Genomic DNA, 14518 nt, shown 5'->3' with positions numbered 1-14518 from the left:
ACTACACTGTTGCGTTGCTGGAAATCCCTTTCATTTTATCCAGTATGCATGGCAAAATTTAACTTTGCGGCATGGAATCCTAACTATGAGTATCCTAAATTATTTTTGTAACACATCGTATGGGTAGGCGTTACAAAAATTGATGCATAGAAATTTGTCTCAACCTGACGAGGTACAAAGCTGCATACCTAAACCGAACAAAGATAACACAACATACGTTTTGGGTAATTAATATTCCGGCAGGCTCTGTGATTTCGGACGAAATTGTCCGGAAGAATCCCGATATCCTAAAAATTTGGCGTGTGTGACGGTGACATGCTATAAATCACGTAGGCATACGGTTGAATGCGACGTACACAACGATATTTTGAAAATCTCTAATTTCACCCGTGGAGCGAGTGAATGTTTGTTTACCACTAAGCGAGTTTGTGTGTGAGTAAAATCGCCTCCGAAATGATACTTGAAGAGCTATTTAACGACTAAAACTTCGCTTATGGCATGGAAAGTGGCTAAGAAAGCGATTTGGAGCGATTTGGACCGGCAGCGATCGAATGAGAGTGAAAAGTCGAGGTAGGAAGTTTTTATATTCCACTGCGTAATTTGAAGTTCTTCGCCTGTAGTCGACCGTGTCGGCTTGAAAATCTCGAAGGTTTGAATTAAAATTGATTTATGGGGCCCCAACAAACTTTAATGTACGTCTAGAGCACGTTTTTAGCGACAAACGTAATGCGAGACGAAAAGTAATCAAGGGTAATCGATACCCTGCTGCGATCTATGGAATTGCATCATATGAAATATTTTGATTTATTAAAGCCTGAATCATTGGTAATGCAATTCAAGACTTTTTATTGGCTTAGCCATTATGGTATATGAGCCAATATACCATAATCTACAAATATGGTAGCGTGCGCGTCCGGTTAAAATTAAAAGGGTGCTAAAAAATTTAAGATTTGGTAAGATTTGTCTAATATCTTGCGGGCGTATTTAATAAAACAATTATTCCACCCGCGCTTGTTGGATATGAGTTGATTATAGCCAACGAGGCGCGTATCTATCATCTCATATCTAACGCGCGCTCGTGGAATAATTGTTAAATATTTTTTGTAATCCAGGCGCAGATAAGAATTCGTCAAAAATTCACTTTTTATTCTTTCTCTATCACATTTTCAAGACGTTTGGCTAACATGTGGATAAAAAATTCGTGCTATTAATTAATGTGCTAGTCCTGTGCAAATACTTGTAAGTGACTTTTACTTTAAATTTTGCATTATTTTTTCTTTTTCGTCTTTCAATTTATTTTTTCAGGAAAGTCTTTAATTTCAATGGTAAAAGTTTTGTATTCCTGAGGAGCTCATTTTCTAAACTTTAAAATGACATATTTTTGGTGTTATTGCTTGTAAATATTTGTTGAGATAATTATTAATTTAAACACTGAATGTAAACAATATTTGCGTGTTTGTGTGATTCAGCCGTTAACGAGTTAAAAGAATGCAATATACACCTCAAAACTCAACAAAGATATCAACTTTTTACAGGTGCATCATCAACTGAGTTGCAACATTCTTCGGCCTCATCTTCTACAACCACAGCCACATCATTGTCATCATCAAGGCTTTCATCCTCCACATCCAGTGTAACTGTCCTATCAAGCCCCATTCCTTCTATTTTGCATAGCCAGTCATTCACATCCACACGGTCATCCACTTCAACCAGCTCACAATCATTGCCTTTGCCATCTTCCACTAGTAATGAAATCAGCCAACCTGCCATCACCAGGACAATTTCCCGACCTACCAATGGCCGTAAGTCTACACTATATACCAAGTTTGCCTTTTGTGCAAGAGCAATTAACATAATTACTCATCACTTATTGTAGTAAGGAAAACAAATACAAGGTAAATAGCACAGACGGTAATTTGGCCCAGATGGCTTGACAATAATAGCACAGTACTGTTTTGGAATTAGTGAAGATTGTTGTAACATGATTAACTAGTTTAATCTCATGTTAACTTATTAACTACACAAAGAGCAGGATTATGAGATGCAACTGGTACAATATTATTTCTGCAACTGACAGAATGTTCCCAAGAGTTAATTCTGTACTTTTCTAAACCTGCAGATTCATTGGATTTTCTATTTGTTTTTTTTTTTTTTGATCATTTTCTAGGAGTGTAAATGTGCTGATTCTGAAACATCCAAAATTAGTCCAAAAATCAGCACATTTTATAATAATGTTGCATTAGAAATTGATAAAGCTTCCTGAATCTGTGCAAAATCTATGCTCCGAGCCAAGCAGAGCAAGGTGAGGGCATAAAACTGGCATAAATAATAAGGTATGCCTTCAAGTGTATCTTATGCGGCAAGTTAGTAGTAGTTACAATATTTCTAATGGATAAAGTGTAATCTTCTTCGCTCTCATTAGCATTTTCGACGATATATTTGAATACGTCCTTACGGTTTTCATGCTTAGAGATATGTGATTCTCCTAATCGAGTAAGTGTTACTGCATTATTTGGTGATGTTGCTTTGGATAAGTTGGTGATCCAGTGGCCTCCCATGTTAAAGGCGCCAGTCATGGTTTCCCCCCTTTTGAAAACACTATTTGTCTGAACATACATTTTATTTACAGCATCAGAATAAGTTGAGGGTGATTGTAAGTTTCTTATGTAGCTTGAAGTCATATCCAAATTTCCTGTCATAGATTCGCCAGCCTTAGACACTTTGGTATCAGCATAATCTTTAGTAGCTGCATCATTGTTACTAGTTGGTGCTGCCAATCCAGTAATTTTATTGTTTGACTTAGCTAATGCTCCTGTCATGGTGTCACCGGTTTTTGAAACTTTGTCCTGTAATCCTGCAGTGGTATGTGTTCGACTATGGGAGTCTACGTTTAAGCTTTAGTAGCAGCATTCTGGTTACCGGTAGGATCTGCTACACTGGTAATCCTTTTATTATTAGTTATTAGTTATTTGCCTCTCTGTCTTTCATAATATATCTGGCATCACAATGGCACAAAGGGCACTGAGGTAACAGTATAGCAGCCTCTTGCAGTTATTACATGCAGTAGCCCAAAGTGTTATACCTATAAATAAGTGCCTTATTGCCCAACTTTGTAATGTATTAGTCTGCACTACAAAAGATTCAATGGATTTTATAAACAAAAAATTTACAACAAACATGAGATAGCGTCACAATTTAAAAGTCCTTTTGGATAAAATTTCTAAAATAATTATTATCCACTTTGTACTTAAAGACATTACCATAATGTATAAATATATGAGTGAAATAAATATGAAAAAGATGATACAAGATTCGATTAGAGATCTGGATGAAGTAGATGAATGCATTAGAGAACTTTACTATAGAGGGATGTGGTATCAATTACCTGATAGTATCTCATATATGATGATGATCTAGTAAAGTAAGACAATGTCAACTACAGCTTCAATTGATTTCCTCTTATTTATCAATTTTTAAAAATGAGTGGGAAAAATATAAAGGATACTGGTGAAAGTTTGCAATTGATATAGAAAATTTAGAGCGGGAAATCATTCTACGAGTTGAGATTTTAGAAAAAGAATTAGAAGATGAAATAAAGGAAAAGACACAACAAGATCCGCACAGTGAAGACTGTTTAGATAGATTTATAAGCATGAACAGATTTTGTGCCAGTTTTATGCTGTCACCTTGCTCCGCTTGGCTTGAAGTATAGGTTTTGCACCAATTAGGGAACTTTACAATTTTCTAATGCGACATTTTTATAAAATGTGCTGATTTTGTGTGGATTCATTTTGGATGCATCAGAATCAGCATAGTTACACTAGTTTTTCTTCACACTCAACTTCTCTTTGCGATACAGAAAGCTAGTTCCATTGAAAAGTAACAATTTCAATGTAATAAATGACTTCGTAGTCCTTAGTCTTAATCAGTATGCTTTTGTTACAACAAGGTGAAACAAGACATTACCTGGAGCACTTGGCTTCTCAAGATCACCAATCAGGTGAGGCTTTTTTGGTTTTCTGTGTGAGAGCACAGTACATTGACAAATAAATTTTGGTTCTCTTATCTTGTGTGCATGAATGTAGACCAGGTGTCATTTAGCTTTCCTACATTGTTTCTGCCGCTGAAATTTTGACGCCAGGAAGCAGGATTGGTGTGGTGATGAGAGCAACTGTGTGTATCAATGTTACCTTGTTTTGATTCTAGAAATAGAAAGTGTGTGTGGCTTGCTTTGGTTGATTCTCCGTAAGGCCTCGAGATGTTTTCCTATTGTATCCCAGTCTTATTGCAGTGTACCATTATCCTTACACAGTTTCCTGAATGTTGTATTATAACCTATGGGCTCTATTTTCTCTTGTTGCACCAATAGGAATCCTTTCATCAAACATTATTTTGATCATATGTAAATGGAATTTGCACACTACAAATATTAAACTATTATTATCAATGTTATTATTATTATTATTATTATTATTAATCATTCTCTTTGTTATAGCTATTTCCTCGAGAACCAGTTCCAGTGATGACAATGATGGTAAGATGTGTCACTTCCTCCCTTGTTTAAGTAGATTGTATATCATGTTCATCATTTCTATTTCAATTAAATTGCATAGAATGGTAGAATTGATTCAACTATGTTTATTTCTGCATTGTACAACAATGAAGTGCTCACCTTGTAGGCAAGAGAAAATATGTGGGTCACGACTCATATAACCTTTCACACCAATATTACATCTTGCAGATGGTGACTTTGTGCAAAGTGTATTTTCAGATGATGTAATTGAGATAGATCCTCTGTTACCCAATTGTAAGTCGAAATGAAATTTCTAAACATTATGCTGGAAAAAGTATAGTTCCTAGTGTCTTTCCATTCAATTTCAGTTGCTATCATAGCAGAAACAACAGTTGTATCTAATATACTGGAGGCCACAACAAAAGGTGAATTTCTCATGCACTGATTTTACTTGCAAGATGAATAAGACAATGTGGGAATAGAAAAGTTAAGGAAAGTGAATTTCAGGGTAAAACTTGTTGTTATTTATATATATAACTGCAGATAGTACTGTTTCGGCCTTCTGGGCCTCATCAGTGCAATGCTGTTACTAGGATGGAGGAGAACCAAAGTGGTCACCCCAAACGATCCCACACTTGACTGTGTATCGTGTAAGCCATGCCAGAGTGCTCAAACTAGAAAAGTATATATGCAACATAACTCCTAGCAATCACTGTCTTTGAAGGAGGAATTTATTATCATTTCACTAAGCATAAGCATTATGTGCATCAGTTGGTATTTTCATCTTCTTTTCCTGGACTAATTCTTCATCGGGTAAGGCAAACTGTTCAAGGACCATCTATGGAAGTGATAGCCAATGCATATGTTCCTGCACAAAATTAAAAGGTGTGCATTCAGCTCATCCTTGCAATGTTATTATATTACAGGATTCAAAGGCACACCATTTTATGGTAGCGGAATGAAGGGTAAATGCACCGGTATAAATTTGTTCCAGTACAAAAGTGTTACTTCTTCAATAAACATGGACTATTGTGTCAATCAAAGCTTTAAAGGGAACCTCCACTAAAACAAGAATATAACTGTAAAATATGCAACATAATGTTTACAATCAAAAGTGTTAGATCTTTTTCCAATGGAACAGTTTGTATCTGTGTCAATCATTCAAACTGGCAGTGCACGGGAAATTTGAAAACCAAGAAAAACGTTTTGGAAGTTTGTCTCTCTTGTATAGAAATGCTTCCATTGGAAAAAGATAAAAAAATTTTGATGGAAAACATTACATTCAATACTTTAAAGTTATATTCTTATTTTAGTGGAGGTTCCCTCACTAAAGGATAATTAAGGCAGCCATGGAAACAGCTTGTTGTGATTGGCCACTGATAGTGACAGCCTTGGGATGTTTTCTGGCTGAAAACCTCCAATTTTGAACGTGGTGATTTTGCAATCATTAATGGCAAGGAATTATGCAATTAACTTTAGCAATCTTACATGCAGTAAGTCCACATTAATCTCAATAGGTGGAGTGGTGGAGGAGGACTTCTCTTGGTTCGGATTGGGAGGTGCGTATGTCATTTCAAATTGAATGATTGATAAACAACTCATTTATTTTTATTGTGACCCCATGTTATATGACCAAAAAACCAAGGGTAGATGGAAAACTTCTGACTTTTTATCAAAGGCAATACCAATGTGGCCTGTGAACAGAAAAAGGAATACAACTATTCAGTGTTTAAAGCGATTTGGAAAAGAATAATGAGAAAATTGTAAATGAAATTGAAGTCAGCATTACAGGATGTCCCCAACCCTCCTCAAACTCTTCAAAGAAAAGTAAGGTGTAGTTGACAGATTACTGGTGAGAACCCAGGTCAGCATAACTAAATTCAACTTCCTTGATATCAAAATAATAGTCTGCCTCCTATTACAGGGTCATCAAGCAGAGTGTGTAGGGAGGATGAGGTTGTAAAATGCCAACAACTACTTCAGATGGGAGGTGAAAATACAGCAATGTTGCCCTTTTTGATCCACCACTTTGAGGAGGTATAAAGTCCTAGCATAAACTTGCAAGAACAGTGCATATTTCTTGAAAATGTGCATTTCATTACAGCTATATGCATGAAGAAGAGATACCGTACTCAGCATGATGATGATAAAAGAACAAGGGGCAGATGTGTTGGCTCAGCAATTTTATGTGCTCAATGATGCCAAGTGTAAAGCATGTGAGTAATATTCAATCATAAGGATTTGGTTTTTTTTCAAGGCAGAACCATGTTCCCAAATGCTGCATGAATTTTATGAACCGGAATAGAGAATTAAATATATGTAACTTGAATGTAATGTGCATTTCATTTCTATAGAAAACAAAGAATGATTTTATTGTTTTGTATCTTCAGTTATGTTGGCAAGCACGTGAAGAAAATAAACGAATGATTGTTGTCCTTGTTAATTCAAGACAGAGGGGTGTTGCCCAGAGAGGAGCCATGTTGAGGTACAATTAGCAATTATTCTTTGAAATCAAGGTAAATATTCCCTAAAGCCACAATTCACTGAGATGTTTTAGGATAAATGCTTGAAGTAATCTCGACAATAACTAATATGGAAAATATTAGAAGATATTTGTAAAATTTCTGCTTCTGAAACTTAAGCAAAACACGAGTTTACCCCCCCCCCCCACCATTTTGTTTTTCACATTATCCTTTTGCTCAGAGGTGTATGTTGTTGAATAGCCAGAGATAGCAAACCAATCAGATTGCCTGAAATGCCAAGATGACTGAGTGTGTTTATACACTAATTTGTGATAACATAATGGAAAAAGACTACTATATATCGAAGCCTGAAGGGAAATAAATAGTTCAAGTAAAAAGGCGGTTACTGACTGTAATAGTCAAAAGCAGTTCATCTAAGTATGCATTAATATGGAGTGCTGCACCAATATGTACAAAATGAATTGTCTCACCATCTTGACTGACCTTAGAATACCCACAAAGTACTGTTATTTTACTTTGAAATACTCCCTTGAACCCATGTAAAATATAATACTTCATTTTATTGAAGGATACTACACAAAATGTAATGTGGACACGGGAAGAATTGGCTATTTTGGGTAACTGAGACCTGGTCCAGCGAGGGAAGAAAAGGTATGCGAGAACCCATCCCTTAGAGCTACATTCAGTTTTGTTGCACCAGTCATATGTGCCTTGAAATTCAAAAAGGTAGCATCTGAATCAGAAGTTTTGCAAATTAGACACAATGCCCCTCCCTTGGCGAGCACAAAACGGCTTTGTGTGGAAGAGCCATTAAAACCATAATGATATGATTCAGTAAAATAGGGGGGGGGGGGTGAGGAGGGAGGGACACAAATGATGTTACACAGAGCTTGATAATGAAAGAAAGCAATGTCCAGTAGTTTGACCTCTGGTTAAAATAATCTTCAAGGGCCAAATAATAATTGTAGTGATATCAGTGCATCATACTGGTAATGTTTGAAGTAAATGGGAGTAAGAAATATTGTTGGCAAAGTATGATAAATCGTGGCACCCCCATGATTTGGGGAAAGCCCAGATCAAAATTGGTTTGATGATGACAATAATCACAACCCACAAATTGCTTGGTCTTCAACCTGATCATGGAATGAATTTTCAAACACTGCCTCCTACTACCAAATATTTAAAGGAGATCATGTCTGCAATGAAAAAAGCAAGTGTCATTTTTCCTTATTTTCAGTTTTTCATGCATATGGTGGTGATCAGAGAAAAGACCGGATTCTATTTCTTGTACCATCCACAGGCAGGAATGCCACCTTGTTAGGCGAAATTGCAGGTATGGCAGAGTTAGCATAATAATGTGTATATTACACCAAAACCACTTTCTGACTGGAAGCAATGAAGAATTAAGACCATTCGTTCCAAAAAGCTAACAATAGTTTGGGGAGAGAGAAAGAGCTTATTTTCCCACAAGTGAAGCGTTATCTAGGGGCACTGAACATAATTTAAAAAAATTTATGTATACTTTTAGATACAGAAACAGATACACATGATGACATTTTAGGAAACATAATCGAAAGGGCAGCTTTGCATATTACGGAGGAGGGTCAACAAAGGTAAGTAAGTAAGTATAACTTTATTTAAACACGAAACATTGATGAGCAAAAGGATGCTCGTTACAAAAATGTACGTGTATACTAATATAATTAGAAACCATAATATGATAAATGAATAAATAATTTGAGAAAATATATATATAAAAAGAAAAATAAATAAAAATTTGAAACTAGTATAATCAGCTGTACCAGAGGCATGCTTCATTAAGTAATCAGTGTAACAATCAGTGCATTAATTATAGTATGGTGGAGGTGTCTAACAAAAAACAAAACTCAAATAACACTGCTGCCAGTAGATATAAATGGGTTTATGCTGTGGAGCCACAAAAACCACCCTTGCACTGTATTTGCTAAGCTACATAAAGTGTGATGCTTCTCTAATACATCATTGCTTTAAGAGTATAGCTTTAAAGTGCATTGTTTTGTATATCATGACTAGTGCTCATAGTAGTGGTGATTATTTTGACACGCAGAGAACAGTATGCCAAGTGGAGACAAGAAAGAAAAGATCAAGAGGAGGAACTGGAAAATGAGGTGAGTTTCATCACCTAAAACAAGGAACAAGCATGGTATTTAGAATTATCATCGTTGAAGAAAAATGAAAAACTTAATAGAAAAATTAAAATAACGAAAAATAAAAATAGTAAGTGGTAGATATAATGTGAGGAAAAGAAGGCAAACACAAGCGATGAAAGGAATACAATTAATAGTACATATTTGAAATCCCATCCCATGTACATACAGGTTACAAGACTTTTTACACCCCAAAGAAAAACAACAATCGTACTGCATCCTTTTTCTTAACATTGTGGACTAAATTAAAGGATAGAATGAAGAACACAATTGATGGTTACTACATTGATTTCTCTATTTTTATACAGATAAGGAAAGCAAGAGAATTGCGGATATCTGAGGAACCACAGTCAGGTCGGCAAATAAAGGTGGTAGACCTAGAGGGAAAACAATGGATGCGAAAATTCAAGGAAACAGCATGCTTCCAGGTAAATTTTTGGTAATGACATAATAGAAGAGTTGTCAATTGACCTCTATGTTAATAGCCACAAAATTTTATCCTTGACAGGAAGTGTATGACTGGTTGGGAAGTTCCAAAACAATTCCATTGTATTTCAACCTTCAAAGGGGCAACAATGTCCTTAAGCACTGTGACCAGCTGCAGGGTGATGAGGTTCTTCACATTTGTGAATGGGTTAGTGTTCTGTAGGAGCCAAGGCTACATCAATTAAAGTGCAATGAAAAATCAGAAATCACAGTCTGTATAAGAAAATAAATTCCTTGGAAAATAATCTTAGAATGACACATTTGAGGATATTTCTGTCAAAATAATATGGAAAATTTAAAGATATACAAGGCTAAAATTTTTGGCAAGTAAGGTTTTCAGTTTTATTAAATAATATTTTTTATGCTCCAATCAAGGAAAACAAAAAAAGAGAAGAAAAGGAATCAAGTGATAAGGTATGGAAGAAATGGTGAACATTGTGTGGCACAGCCATTTTCCTATTGTATATAGTTACTGAAGGCCGGAGCCAAGATGCTGAAAGCCACATTAGCACTAATCACCGTTAACTACCATGGCAATGCCGTGGTTTTGGTCCCAGCCCAGTTGACCAAAGGTTAGCGATAATCAAGCATCAAACAACACGGCCTGCTAAGGTCTTCTGTTTCCGTCCAAAATGGTAAGGGAGAATCTTAGGCTCTACTTTCTCTGAGACAAAAGTTTATTAGGGAAACAACATTTAAGCACACTTCGGTTCCTAATTGAGCCAGGTCCTTTGTGTCCATGCTCTTCGTGAGCGAGGATCTTTGCCTCCAGGTTCTTAGGCACGTAACATTTAAGCACATGTCGGTTCCTAATTGAGCCAGGTCCTCTGTGTCCATGCTCTTCGTGAGCGAGGATCTTTGCCTCCAGGTTCTTAGGCACATAACATTTTAGCACATGTCGGTTCCTAATTGAGCCAGGTCCTTTGTGTCCATGCTCTTCGTGAGCGAGGATCTTTGCCTCCAGGTTCTCAGGCACATAACATTTTAGCACATGTCGGTTCCTAATTGAGCCAGGTCCTCTGTGTCCATGCTCTTCGTGAGCGAGGATCTTTGCCTCCAGGTTCTTAGGCACATAACATTTTAGCACATGTCGGTTCCTAATTGAGCCAGGTCCTTTGTGTCCATGCTCTTCGTGAGCGAGGATCTTTGCCTCCAGGTTCTTAGGCACATAACATTTTAGCACATGTCGGTTCCTAATTGAGCCAGGTCCTCTGTGTCCATGCTCTTCGTGAGCGAGGATCTTTGCCTCCAGGTTCTTAGGCACATAACATTTTAGCACCTGTAGGTTCCTAATTGAGCCAGGTCCTCTGTGTCCATGCTCTTCGTGAGCGAGGATCTTTGCCTCCAGGTTCTTAGGCACATAACATTTTAGCACATGTCGGTTCCTAATTGAGCCAGGTCCTCTGTGTCCATGTTCTTCGTGAGCGAGGATCTTTGCCTCCAGGTTCTTAGGCACATAACATTTTAGCACATGTCGGTTCCTAATTGAGCCAGGTCCTCTGTGTCCATGCTCTTTGTGAGCGAGGATCTTTGCCTCCAGGTTCTTAGGCACATAATAATTCAGCACACATATCGACATACATATTGGCATACATATTATTAACATACATTTTAGCATACACATTCACATACATCTTAGCATACAAAGCAAGACCATTGCTACATTTCTTGGGCTTAAGAAATAAAAAAGAAAGTAAATCATTTCTCATATACTGACTCATGGGTTAAGGAAATATATTTTTAAGAAAGAAACTCTTGAGTAAAGCTGCTATTCAAGACTAATTGAATGAACCCTTAAAGTGCACCTACACCCAAAACATTTTTTTCGCTTAACGAAGTAAGCTTATTTTTTTGAGTATTTCTGCGCAAAAATTTTTTTATTTGCTCAAATCTTCTATTTTCTATGCCCAGTCAAAATACGGAAAATCGGCCGCCATCTTGCCCCACGACCGAGTTTAAAGAGGAATGGCTCTAGTGGGTAATGTGACGTCAAATCGAGAACACGAAAGTCTGCATTTCACACATTTTCACTTGTTTGGGAAGGTTGTAGTCGATAATTGTCCGAAAATATGCCGACTAAGTGTGTTGTAGAAGGATGTAGCAACGTGCGAAATTTGCAAGAGGGTATCACGCTTTATACATTCATACAACACACCTAGTCGGCATATTTCGGACAATATCGACGACAATCTTCCCAAACAAGTGAAAATGTGAGAGATGCAGACTTTCGTGTTCTCGTTTTGACGTCACATTACCCGCTAGAGCCATTCTTCTTTAATCTCGGTCGTGGGGCAAGATGGCGGCCGATTTTCCGTATTTTGACTGGGCATAGAAAATTGAAGATTTGAGCAAATAAAAAAAATTTTGCGCAGAAATACTCAAAAAAATAAGCTTACTTCGTTAAGCGAAAAAAATTTTTTGGGTGTAGGTGCACTTTAAAGCAACTAAACTTAAATTAACAAAACACCAGTGATATTTGGCACAATTTTCCCAAAATTCATTAGTCTAGTATGAGATAAATTCGAAAGTTCATGGCTAAGGCATTGGTCGGCAAAATAAAGGGAGGTATGCAACCCAGGTCGCCTGGGTAGCATACCTCCCGTCTCCTTTCTTTATTTCTTGCAGGTTAGCTTTAGAGGGAATAAGCCAGATTTAGTAGAAGATCTCTCCAAAACCGTTGAAGGTATGTAGGGAAACTTCTCTTCTGTCAATTTTTAAGGATTGCCAGCCTAATCCAATTGCCGTGATTCAGAGCAATTCCTGAAGGCCTAATCTATGAACCAGCCCTTGACATTAAAAAATCCTGCCATAATGTACCATAAAGCTACTTTTGCAAAGGTTGCATTTTGAGCTAAATAATTTTAAAAATCATTGGTATTATAATAATGATAATAATTTTTGTTATTATTTTTTCATCCCATTTGACATGCTTAAGAAACTACATCTTCTTTACTTCCAGATTTCACAAGCAATGAATTGGATGGAGACCACCCAAAAAAAAGGAAAAGAAAGGACAACAGAAACAGAAAAGAGAGAAGACAAAAAAGAAAGAAAGAACATGAATAATAGAAGTTAATATGAAACGTATCGTAATTAAACCTGAATTCTGTAATGTCTGCGTTTCAACCTGTTATAGTTAAAAAAAGTTATTAAAAACATGGATTCACATTAAAAAAATGTCTCTCTCCGGTTTAAGGCATCATATTCATGTTTCATTGAAAGTTTAAAAGTACCCCACAGAATAAACTACAAGTTTATCATTTGATCAGCAGGGATTTGCTAAAGCAAAGGCATAGAAAAAACCAGGAAAGATTTATTACTCGACGTTTCGGGGTCATCATGACTCCATTATCAAGAGACTAGTTTAAAAACATGCAAATAAGGAAAGGTACAAGAATAGCATATAAGTTTATCATTGTCAATGAAATTGAGTCTATGAGCTGCACAAGATGAGCGTTATTTAAAGTAAACCTCCCTTTCTGGCTACAATAAAATGGCTATGCATCCGAGGTAATATTGTTTACAATAATAGAGGTTTGAAATATTTTAAAAGCAAGCGTTCATAAGTATCAAGAATTGAGAACTTCAGTGACGTTTTATGATCACCGTCTACTTAAATCAGATACAAGCAGCTCTCCTAAAATCGTTTCCTGAAAGGGTTTATAGTATCAGGAATGAAATGGAGAACTTCTGCGAGATTATATGATTACCGTGTAATTGGGTCAGACATAAGAAGCTCACGTAACAGCCATTCTGAAGTTACAATTTCTTCCACGAAAAACATTAGCATGAAAACCTTTCAAGGTAATTCCAATGTAAACACTATTTTAAGAATGGGATGAGTAACGTTACCTTCTCCACCTGAGATTTTCCCATGTCTGAGTTAGCCACAAGAAAGGCCACTTTTAATAAACCTAAACGTTTCAGTCCACCTATTCAGCAGTCTAAGTATATAAAGACTAGGGTGGCGTCAACTAAAAACTAAGGAATTCTCCTTAAGGTGATAAAATACATCAATTCTATTTGCGGTGTGTCGAAACTAAAACTTGACCGTGATGCAGGGTACCCAAGGGATCTCGGTCCTCATAGGTGAGGCGCCAATTTGCGCTCGGGCTGAGAAACCGAGTTCGAATGGGGAACACGGGTCGATCGGCTGAGATACGTTAGTGGTACGCAGAACGAATCAATCGTATTCCATACAGTTATGGGCCGTGTGTTTATTTCGAGCTCGATTAGTTTTAGTCAAGGCTGATAAACGTCAATTTATCCGATCATTGTTTGTGTCGCATTTCGAGCTCGATTGGTGTTAATCGAGGTGGATTACTTAATCGTCTTTGATAAGCCTGCAACAGTGTACGATTGTTTATTCGTCCTCTATATTTCATTAACGTGTTGGATTGCCCAGAAACGTAAATTGATCCAAATATTTTACGTAAGCTCTCACAGAACATAAATAGCTTCTCTTTTGAAGCGCCTATGATTGCTATGAAAAACAGAGATTTTGTATATTTTTACGTTTTATTACATTGCATGTAAATTTTTGCATTAATTCGTGACTTGTTTGCTAATGAATTTTATTACAATGATCATATTGAATATTTAAATACCATAGGGTGACTTTATGAATTATTTTAGTTTTACATTTTATTAGTTCGTTGTAGGTCCACATCAGCCTTATGGCTGCCCCCTTCCTTACAACCTGCATTACTAAATAAAATGATTGATGATTGATTGATTGATGCCGCTTCTTTTAGAACGCCAAGTCATTTTTTGACGAAATTTTCCGTCGTTTTGTTTTAATTTTACAGCTCTCGCTCATACATTTCCTTAAGCTGGTCGCAATGTTTGTC

The 14518-nt window shown here is 36.6% G+C and overlaps 1 pseudogene across 1 annotated transcript in view; it reads left to right on the top strand.

Moving 5' to 3' along the window:
* LOC111332572 (uncharacterized) overlaps window positions 1–14403 on the top strand; it is a 15522-nt pseudogene extending 1119 nt beyond the window's left edge. The window contains exons 3-20 of the transcript XR_016000170.1: window positions 1536–1802; window positions 3950–4000; window positions 4496–4534; window positions 4742–4807; window positions 4882–4938; window positions 5440–5478; window positions 6031–6072; window positions 6438–6550; window positions 6904–6998; window positions 7565–7647; window positions 8234–8329; window positions 8525–8609; window positions 9083–9143; window positions 9491–9610; window positions 9691–9816; window positions 10044–10082; window positions 12294–12351; window positions 12628–14403. The product of XR_016000170.1 is annotated as an uncharacterized LOC111332572 (transcript). The remainder of the gene's footprint in view (window positions 1–1535; window positions 1803–3949; window positions 4001–4495; window positions 4535–4741; window positions 4808–4881; window positions 4939–5439; window positions 5479–6030; window positions 6073–6437; window positions 6551–6903; window positions 6999–7564; window positions 7648–8233; window positions 8330–8524; window positions 8610–9082; window positions 9144–9490; window positions 9611–9690; window positions 9817–10043; window positions 10083–12293; window positions 12352–12627) is intronic.
* Window positions 14404–14518: the final 115 nt, after the last annotated feature.

This window comes from Stylophora pistillata, chromosome 4 (genome assembly GCF_964205215.1).
Source record: "Stylophora pistillata chromosome 4, jaStyPist1.2, whole genome shotgun sequence".
In the NCBI taxonomy this organism is placed as follows: Eukaryota; Metazoa; Cnidaria; class Anthozoa; order Scleractinia; family Pocilloporidae; genus Stylophora; species Stylophora pistillata.
Note: the sequence above shows the minus strand (reverse complement) of the source record. Positions and strands in the feature narration are given on the sequence as shown.